Here is a 10,887-nt window from a genome sequence, read left to right on the forward strand (position 1 = left end):
TTTTATTCTCAGCTGTTATTATAAAGTATTATTTATGAAGTGGTGAGAGCATGAGCAGCACAGGCCTGCCAAACTTAAAGCACTTTTCATTTAACAGAATGAAAATTATTTTAACATGAGTATCTAAAGCAAAGATCCGCAGATTCTGGACAGCTTTATGGAGGCAGGCTATAAATTCTGAGCTCACAAATGTATTTTCTGTGCTGTGAGTTCATGTCACCAACAGGCTCCTCTTCACCTCTGAGAGTTTATTTTCAATAAACACAAGCGAAACCCCCAGCAGTTTCCAGAAGAGGATGTTAGCAGCTATTACTGTATCTAATCAACGGCGATCCATGAAGTGTTCCAGTAGATGCTCAGAAACAGAGCTCAGTGCTGTCCCGGCGCTGTGTGCCTGCACAAGGCTCACCTCGAGAGTGGGAGGCATCACAGTGGGGCCCTTTCATTGCAGACCTGACCCACTGGGGGAAGTGGGACTCATTCTGGTCCAGGAGCTCTGCTGAGCTCCCAGGAGGGTCCCAGGATGATTCCCCACCTGCTGCCATGCTCCCAGCACAGAGCATCTCCAACCAGGTGCAGCAGCAATGTCCCTGCCCATGCTCACGCAGATGCAAAGCACCATCACAGTGTGCTCCTGCTCAACTGTTTAACCAGCAGGATGTTCTTCCCTTTCCCACTCTCCTTTCCTTTCAGCCCCCGTGATGCGGAGCAGCCCGGCCCCATGTGCTGCACAGGGTGATGCACCAAGCTTGGGGGCACAGGAACGCAGCCAGTGGGGGCCACGTGCAAAACCTCTGATTTTTCCAGATGAAAACCTCACCAAAGCCCCCTCCGCTTCCTTCCTGCCACCCACTGCAACCTGCCTCCTGCCAGTACCCGCAGGCAGGAGGAACACACCATGCTTTTCCAACATGCAATTGGGCGTTTTCCACTCACAAGAGCCAGAGCTCAGTCGTGCAGCCCCCAGCCCACACTTGGCTGCACTCTGCACATGGATGGAGATGGAGGACCTGCGGAGATCCCCGTTTGTGACAGCTTGGAAGCGACCTGCTGACATTGGGACGTTGTGCTTTGCTTCCTCGCCTGGGCCGTTCAGCCAGTGGGGTATTTGTGTTTCTCTCTCGCATAGTTCAGAATGCCAATTGCTGTCATATTATTTTCATTGGGAATTTTGTGTCAGTTCAGTTTGCTACTGAAATATATCCTCCCCACAGATGAAGGCTGTTGGGAAACCACAAGCTTCGTGAAATTCAAAATTGGTAAGCAGCAAAATTATGAAACCACAGGAAATGGAATGAGCAATTCCTGCAATTCTTGCTTTTCCCCTCGACTCCTCAGTTGCTATTAGGAAAAAAAAAAATAAAAGTGCATTAAATAGGGTGTTAGCAAAAGCTTCCTGTCCTCCAGTAAGATTTCTGGTTTTCCTAGCATACAGTGGGTGCTGAGAGGGATGGAGGGGACCTGGGGGGCAATGCTGACTCACACTACTGCCAATGCACGGCTCGGGGTGAAAGAGATACATCAGGGTCAGTGTGGAAAGGATGACAGGATACCCCACGACAACAATAGGCAGTGACAACGCACGGCCCGGAGAGCACCACGCTCTTTGCTTCTTGTTTAATGGGTGGGTAATTCGTCTTGCTGTTTGCATCGTGATACATGCTGCTGTTTCCAACAGCCTATGGGCCCTGGGGACCTGTACCGTGCCTGTGTCAGTCAGCTTGGCCTCACAGTTGGGATGCTGATCCTTCCCTTTGGAAGAAAACCACCAATTTTGGCAATGTTAATCACTGCAGCCCATAGAGAACTGCAACACAGCCCTGGCACTCCTCGTGGTTGTGTCTCACACGAAGCCCAGAGCCCTTCATCCTCTCTCAACCATCTTCTTGTTGCCATCTCAATTACAGGCTAATGGGACTCTGACTATGGTTGCGCTTCTTCGCTGCAATTTGGTTTGCGTTTCACTGTTGACATGTTTATGGGGTGATGATGGTGGGGCAACGGCCCATGATGGTAAATGAGAGACATCAGCATTTCTTCCCCCTGTTCGAAGAACGCACAAGTTGCAAGAATAGCCAGAAGCTGAAAGTTGTGGTATGATTGAATGCAGGAGCCTGCAATGCTCCGAGGCGTGATTCTCACAGCCTCACACAAAGGTCTGAGGGTCTGAGGCCATGGCAGCCCCAGACCTCTTCCTCTGATCACCGAGGTGCAGCTCCAGCCTGGCTTTGGAAACGTATGCAACTACCAATCCTTTAAAAGAGATCAAAGCATCAGGGTGCCTGTGGTAGTCATACTTTGTCTTGTTTTTGGAAAGGGAGGGGTGAATTCTGGGTCTGTGATGAGGATTGGGCTGGATCGCAGGCATCCACCTGTCTTCCCTGGACTTACAGCTTACAAAGGGGCCAGGAGGTTGCACGTTTACATTCCAGCATGCAGCTGAGTGGTCCCTCCTTCCAGAGCAGACTTGCTACCTGAGAATCATTTCAGCCATGATGTAGATGTCCAGGTGCCTGCTTGTACAACATGGTGGATGAGCTGTGGTGCCTGCTGGGTATGTGCTGCAGCACAGCTCTTGCATGCTGGCAGCCTGTGTGCAAGACATGGGCACCATCCCCAAATCCAGCAGTTATTTCACCCCCCAGGGCTGGGACTCATTCCTGCCTCACACTCTTGCTGAATTTCACATTACACCATTCTCCAGCTTCCCAGCATCTTGATCTTGGCTGCCCTTCTGAGCCTACCAGCTCCCAATGGCCACAGAGGTCCGTTTGGGGGTGGGACAGGTTCTCCTGCAGCCAGGAGGGACCCTTTATCCCTGGTAGGAACTGCCTTGTGCCAGGCTCACTAATCCCAAGCACCTTCTTCAGGTAAGGCAGGCAATCAGCAAGACATGGGTCAACACCAGCTCAGTGGGATGAAATGAAACCATCACGATCCCTGGCTGGCAGACTCCTCCTAGTCCTTTGTCAGCTGGCTGCTCGAGGGCCATCTCCTTTTAGAAACAGGCTTTGCCATTCAGTAGGTTTTCGTGGCAACACCAATAACCCAGAAGCACCGCTGGCTCTTGGTGGCTGTGCAACCTGAGGCAGGAGCTAATGAGGCAGCCCTGACCGTGCTGCTTGCACAGCTGGTGCTGCACCTAGAAAGGAACAGATAAAACTTGGTCCCATGCAGGTCAGCATGATGCAGCTCCTGAATATTTGGCTGCACATCGTGGGGAGCACTGCTGCAATGCTGTTGGCTCCAGTGGGACATCCCAGCACCTCGGATGGGTTATGAGTATCCATAGATATGTAGAAAATGATGCTTTTCAGTAACAAGAAAATATTTCTGAATGAAACCAGATCTGTTTATTTTGATTTCACTGTTGCAAATCATTGCAAGAAGAACCCAGTCCTGCAGAGTAGATCTGATATGGATGAGAACCACATGAAGTGCAGGTCTGATCCTGCACAGAAACATTCTGAATTTACTTTTTTTTTTTTTTTAAATCTAATTTCTTATTGAAACAATGTGGTTTGTATGAAGGTTTTGATGTTTTGTTTTAAAACCACACATCTAATTTTAAATGTTTAAGGCTTATAAATAATACAGTAATTCTGATGCAGCCAAAGAAGATCTCATGCGAGAAACAGATAAATCAGTAAATCAGTACCTCATTTACATGTTTAACATGTGCCACATTTTATTCCCTATCTTCCTTGGATGGGACTCAAAGGGACTGCAGGAAGAATTTGCCCCCACATCCCTGCTTCATCCTGAGATAAGTTTGGGAAGAAAAAAAAAAAAACAAACCAGCGGAACTTTTATCACAGATGTCAGCAATTAAACCATCCATTAAATAAAACATTTGCTCACCTTATTTCTCCCTTTCCCCATTTGCTGAGTAGTATCTCTCTGCATAGCTGCATCCAAGCCAGGGATGGGTGCAGCCCTGGGCAGGGGTTCAGGGTCCATCCCAGAGGGTGCATCGCTACCCTGCAGAAGCTGTGCCCGCATGGCACAGGGCACGCAAAAGCTTTAGAGAATTAAAGCATGAAATTAAATTGTTTTTAAGTGTCTGCATGCAGCTCTGCACCCACCTCCCTGGTGGGGATGAACACAGTGCTGCTGCAAAGCTGTTCATTTTCACCTGCTTTTGCACCTGCCATCAGTCATCCAGTCATTGCTGAGGTGTTTGCTCATTTCCTCCTTGCTGCCATCCAGGAGAGCTGCTGTCTCATGCAGAAGGGTTAATCTCAGGCAATTAATTCAGCCTCTCCAGCCGTGAAAATGAAATGTGCCCCAATTACTGTCTCTCCTCCTAGAATCTAAGATTGAAATCTCATTAGCACTTCAGCACAACCAGGAATGTTCTAATGGGGGTGTTAGATGTGTTAATGGGAAACATCTTCCTTTATCCTTTGGTGAATGAAGCTGCTTCCCCCAAGTAAGAGTGGGATTTCATCTGGAAGGGAGTGCATGGCCGGGCTTTGGCAGCATTAAATCCTAAAAAGAACAGAGCATGGAGAAATGCAATAACCCCAGGCTCGATCAGGATCATTCAGCATCACCTTTATCTGTCCCTCTTCTCTCATCATTGGCATTATCCAACAGCTGCCAGGAGCCATGACCTAAATTTGGAGCCAAGTTTTAGGCTGATGTGAAGTATACTTTGCCATGTACCTTCCCCCATGCAGATGCCCTACAAAGCCAGGTGAGGCACCCCACTGCCCAGGGCACGCACAGCCTCACAGCACAGCCCTGCTGCCTTGCTTTTTCAGCTATAGCTCCTCCAAAGAACTTACGGTCAATGCAAGCAGATAAGGATGAATCCCATCTGAAGCCACAGTGCAATTGCTTGCTGGCAGTGCTGTCTGCTTGGGAGCTGGGTGGCACGGTGAGGGCTGGCATCAGCAGGGAGCCTTGCTTTCTGGGTATCTGTTTCCAGACTACTGGTAGACCTTTATATTTCATTAAAATTACAAAACTACATTGTGTTGAGTCTCATGGTCTCTACTGAGTACAGCTCGTCTGAATTCCAAGAAGTAGCAGAAGTGCTGCTTTTATGGGGCCTTGCTTCATTGCTACATGCTGACAGGAGCAGCGCAGGGACCTCGTGGGGACAGTGCCCCTGAGCACAGGGCGCATGGGACATCCCCACTTGGGGGATCTTCTCCTTCAGGGACATTCCCACTGCAATGACTGACCTAGGAGACGTGCTTGTAAAACCTCAGCAGCAGCATTCTTCTTCAAGCGCCGACGTTTCAGGGGGAGTTTGCAATGAGAGTTTTACTTTGAGTGAAAAATCCAGTTTGATCTTAATTACAAAGCCGTCCCTGCTGCTTCATTAAACGGATAAAATAAATAATAATAGAAAGCAGATTTGCTTAATGTCACTGCGGAGTTAGTAAGCCAAGTTTGGTTTGACTTATGTGCTACATCAGTGTCTATGCTGATACTTAAAGCACAATAAACACCAATGGTACCAAATGCAGCAGATGTGATGCTGTTAGAGCAGGTAACGTTGCAGCTGGGATGGTTTGGCCTAATCCCATTTGAGCTTTTTGGCCATTTTCTCCTTGGCCAGGGCTCTCTGCCTTCTTGACTGGCTCGGTGGCACTTGCCCACATAAAAAAAAAAGCCTCTTTCTGCCTTACCCCATGGCAGCAGTGAGGTTAGCCCTGCCTCTGATACGGCTCAGTGCTCATAAACTGCTGGAAGAGGTTGGTGAAATCAGGAAAATGCCAGATTACGAGCACCGCGCTGGGTCACCGATTAACAGCTCTTGGCAAATGGAGCAGTCATCGCAGCATGTATTTCATTTATGAGAGCAGAGCCCCAGGACTGCTGCTCGTAATTCAGCTGGGAGCTGAATGAAGTGAGATCTTTCTCTGCTTCAATCAAATTCATAAAAGCAGAGCACGGAGCAGAGCCCATTGCTGTGGCCACAATTGCAGCTTGGGAATCAGGCTCAGCTGCCCATTGCCTTGCTCAAACCCACAGGTTCCACCCTGCACTGCTTGGGGGCATGAGACGGACCCTGCTGGGGGGGCTGGCAGGGGTCTGGAAACCACCCTGAGGGCTCAGCAGAACTGCTCTTGTTCAGCTTGGGTCTGCGCAGACATAATGGGAGCCCTCAAATACACAACTGCAGAGAGGATGGAAATCATTCTGCTGGGCATTCCCAGTTAATCACAGTGGGATCGTGGTGCAGAGGATAGGAACCCCAACCCTTGGGGCACTTCCTCCTTCCACCTGCCACCTCACAGCCCCTCCTGCCTCCCTGGTGCTGCTCACTTCTTCCCCACAGCCTCACGCTGGTTGTGCCACCAGAGGAAGACAGGCACAGGAACCTCATCCCTACATCAACATCTAACCACACAGAGAAAGCAGCTCCAAAGAAATCACTGCAAGGACTGCTGCTCCTCTTTGAGATATTCTAATTAAAACAATGGGGCTGATTAATGCAGACCAGATTTAGAATCGGACAAATAGAAGGCAGGGATGGGATTAAACTGTGAGCCCTGCTGGAGCTTCCTAGGGGGGTGGGAGCCTCTGGGAAGGGTGGGAGTCCCGTGGCAAGTGAGCATCTTCTGCCCCAGGTGCAGGGTTGGAGGTGAGGGAGAACCTCTCTGGTCACACAGCTCCACTCTGGACAGGCTGTGCACATGGGTTTGGTTTCACTACAGCCAGACTTTGCTCTATGTGTGCAAGCTTGCAGTGAGGGGGAATGCAGGGTATGGGCAAACACTGCAAAAAGCCCAGCAGAAGTGGGTGAAATAGAGGAAAATAGCAATTTCTGACCTCATTCATTTAGTCATTGGAGGATTGCTCCAAGGTCTCGCCTATCTTAGCATGTGAAGTAACTTATAAATGCAACATGATTTTTAAGTTGATGACATCCCTTTAAGCAAACAACATTGGTATCTCCCTCCCAGTCAGCTCCTGATCAACTATCTGCATTTTCACAAATGTGCTGTTACTGCATGGTGTGTACAGTTCCCTCTGTGTATTGCAGGATCCCGAATCAAAGAAATCTTTCACACGAACATTGCAGGCTGAAAACAATAGAACCAAACACCGCTTCTCCAACTTAAATTGCTAACAGACCACAAAATTAAATAGATTTTTTCCATCTGAGAGTTCTCCGTAGCAGAGTCGATCATGGAGGACCTGATAATATCTCTAAATAACTGCACAGGAAGTGGATCCCACTAATTGCTGCAGCTTTCTCTCCAACATCACATCATACATATTGTATGATACCTAGCTAGTGCCTACTTACTGGAACTCATAGTTTACTGTGATACATTCTCTGTTTTGAACTTCTGACATTAAAATGAAACTCCTAGAAATCAACCTTTGCTATTTGTCTCATTGCTGGGATTGTTTTTTGGCTTCTTAATTGGAGATGCAATGCCCATGACCTGGAGGTGCAATGTTAAGGACTGAGAGCGTGATACTCAGGACATGGAGGTGCAATGCCCATCACCTAAGGATGCAAGGCCCAACAACCAGGGATGCAGTGCCTATTATCAAAGAAAGGGATGCAAAACATATCACCTAAGGATGCAATGCCCATCTCCTGAGGATGCAATATCCACAAACCAGGGATGCAATGCACATCACCTAAGAATGCAACACCCATCAAACAGGGATGCAGTGCCCATCACCTAAGGATGTAAGGCCCATCACCTGAGGGTACAATGCCCACCATGCAGGGGTGCAAAGCCCAGCACCCAAGGGTGCAGGCTTGCAGTGGCCACGTGCAGCAGCCAGGCAGGCTGTGGCTCTGCATGCCTGTCATCGCCCTGCGGGGAGCTTTGCGCAAGGCGATCCGCTGTGAGGATTTGCACATAAGTCACAGGGTTTAACTGAAATCCAATTTGCCGGGGAGGAGTGTTGGTTTAGATTATGGAAGAACAATTCACTTATGGCCTTCTCTGGAGAGGAGAGAGGGAAAGAGCTGGCAGGGCAGGGCAGCCTTCCCCTGCCTGGGCTGGGGTTTGCAGGGCGCTCACGGAGCCTAAATAAAAACAAATGTAAAACTGATAGGTACATTTGTAACCTATTACCACACGGGCTTTATGAAACTCTAAACTTGCTGGCAAGGGGAGGGAGGCAGCGGCTTCCAGAGTATTTTTTTCTAAATGAGAAAGCTGCCTCAGATGGAGCAAGTTCTCATGCAGGCGCTGGGTTGGGGCTGAGCTGCATCTGAAAGGGAACAGACGATGGGAAACAGAGACTGTGCCATGGAACACAGCAGTGCTGGCTTTGTTATGTGGGACAGGGATCTGTCCCCATGTAGGGTGTGAAATACTGAGTGTGGGATGCACAGTGCAGGGTGCGTGGCATGGGCTGCATAGTGCATGGTGCATGGGGCAGGATGGGTGTGTGAGAGGGTATTTCAAAGGCTTGTACTTTGACCAAACATATGTATTGTGTTTTTATTTTCCCAAAGGACAACAAAAAGTGCATCTCTAGGTCTGCTCCCTGCCAAATGTTAGTCCTCTGCTTCAGGGCATGAAAGTGTGGGAGCTTCTCAAGACAGGTGAAACCTTCCAGAAAACAAAGCAAAATGCAGGGAAAGAAAGAATGCATCCCAAGTCAAGGATACAGTAGAACAAACATCAGCCCATTTGACTTGAGCTGGAAGCAGCTGCATGTAGGTGCTCATAGTGCAAGGTGCCTGACAGCTATGCAATGGCCTCTGTGCAGCTGGCTGTTTGCTGTAAGGCCCAGGGAAGGGTTTTGAGTTTTCTAGTTGTAGAAATAGAATAGAAAAGGTGAACTGGAGAATAAGAAGAAAAATTAAAATGAAGTAAACCTAGTTCTCAGCCAGCACCACCCCAGCTGCACACTGTCACTGCTGCATCCCCAGAGCCTGGCTCCTGGCATGGCTGGTGGAGGGCAGTGCTGCTCATTGGGACAAACATTGGGCTGCCCAGCAGGTAATTAGCAGAATGGCTGATCAGTGCTCAGGCTCTCGAGACAGCCCTGGTGCTGTGCTATTCTGCACAGAGTGGCTGCAGAACCAGGATTGCCATCACTGCAGTAGAATCATAGAATCACAGATTCCTTAGAGTTGGAAGGGACCTTTAAAGGTCAGCCAGTCCAACCCCATTGCAATGACCAGGGGCACCCACAGCTCCATCAGGTGCTCAGAGCCCCTCCAGCCTGCTCTTGGGTGTGTTTTCAGGGGTGGAGCATCCACCACATCTCTGGGCATTTGACAGGAACAGTCCTGGGGAAGTTTTAGCCAAGCGAGCTGGAAGAAATGAGCCTTCCTTTTCAGAAGGGGTGCCATCATATAAGGCACAGAAGTGATGTGTGAGCAGCAGCATCTCATTGCAGAAGCTGTGCCATAGCCCCAGAGCTCCCAGCCCTCACTGAGCCCCCAACTCAAAATGGAGTGGGATGTTTTAACCATTCCGATAATGCATTGGTACAATAAAGTGCATGGCTGTTAGCTAACAGTGCGAGGTTCGTTACTGATTTGTGCCCATCCTTGGAGTGTGCCCAGCACTGGTGTGTGCCTGCCACCATGCAGAGCCCTGAGCTGCTGTGGAATGTGAACAGGAGTGAATTCCCCTCCTAAGTCGAACTGCTGCGAGGCAGTGAGTTGCTTTTCTTGTTGAGCACAAGCACATGTTCCAGTATCAGGTTCCTAAGTGTAAATGGTGCTACCTGCTGGCGCGTGAGTTCTTTATGGATGTGCTCACGCTCGAAAATTGGGCCCTCAAATCCCATGCAAAGCACATGAATTTTGAAGGGAGAAATATTGGGTTTTATTTCTTAAGGGAAAATAAATGTGATCTCAGAATAAATCAATATAACATGACTTTGCTCGGTGGAATAAGCCAAGTGGAGACATGGAAAAATAAACTCTTCCTGACAACTCCTGCTGAAAGATTCTCATCTCTCCAGGTCATGGGATCAACAGCGGGAATGACAGCCACTTGAACTTTGGCAGAACGCCCTCCACGGCTCTGACAGATGTTTCTGGTGCTAACCCACGAGGATGCTTTGCTGATTGCTTCTGGTCCTGACAGCGCTCGCTCCCAGACAGACTGTGAGCCCCAGCATGCAGGGACTGGAGCTACAGGAGACAGCCGTAGCCCTGGAGCACTCCATCATTTTGCCATGCACCAATGCTGCAAAGTGCATTGGATGGATCTGAGGGTTCCATCTGTGTGGAGGCGGTGGGCAGCTCAGAGCCGTGCCTGGGGACCCAGGAGCAGCCCTGTTGTGTCCACAGAGCAAACAGGGAAGGCCAGCAGGACAAAGCTCGGAAGGTGACACCTGGAGTCCCGGGCAAGTCACTGAGAAGGGGAGAAACGCTCATTTAATTTGGTTCATTTGTTATAATGATTCTTCACCGTGGGCCGTATTAAACACTTCAGTGATTTTTGCCTCTAAAACCCTCTTGCAGGGATTGTGATGAAAGGTATATTTATTGTACTTCAGCTTGGAAAGTTGTTTCAGATGTTTCCAATTCATCAACCAGTTCAGACATCTGTTCCTGGTTGGGGCAGAAAAGCTGAACTCGCACACACGTACCAAAAAGCGTTCATTTTGAAGATTTCTCTGATGAGTTTTCTAATCCTAACACGTTGTCAGATAGTGCTAATTGTTGGGTCACCCCCAGACAGGTCGGGGCCACCCACAGCCGCTCACCCCCCCAGCCACCCAACACGGGGTCCCAGGGGATGGGAGGCACAAACCCTGCAGTGCCGGATAGGAGCCGGGTGTCTGCAATGGTGGGATCATCCTGAGACTGCAAAGTTGGCTTCAAGGTGGAGCAAAACTCAAATATTTAGAAATTCTCCACTACAGAAAATAAAACCTTAAAGGAAATGCTGAGGAAGGGAGGGAGGATAAAATGCTTCACTGAGCCATAGA

Source organism: Meleagris gallopavo, chromosome 25, assembly GCF_000146605.3.
Source record: "Meleagris gallopavo isolate NT-WF06-2002-E0010 breed Aviagen turkey brand Nicholas breeding stock chromosome 25, Turkey_5.1, whole genome shotgun sequence".
Taxonomy (NCBI): domain Eukaryota; kingdom Metazoa; phylum Chordata; class Aves; order Galliformes; family Phasianidae; genus Meleagris; species Meleagris gallopavo.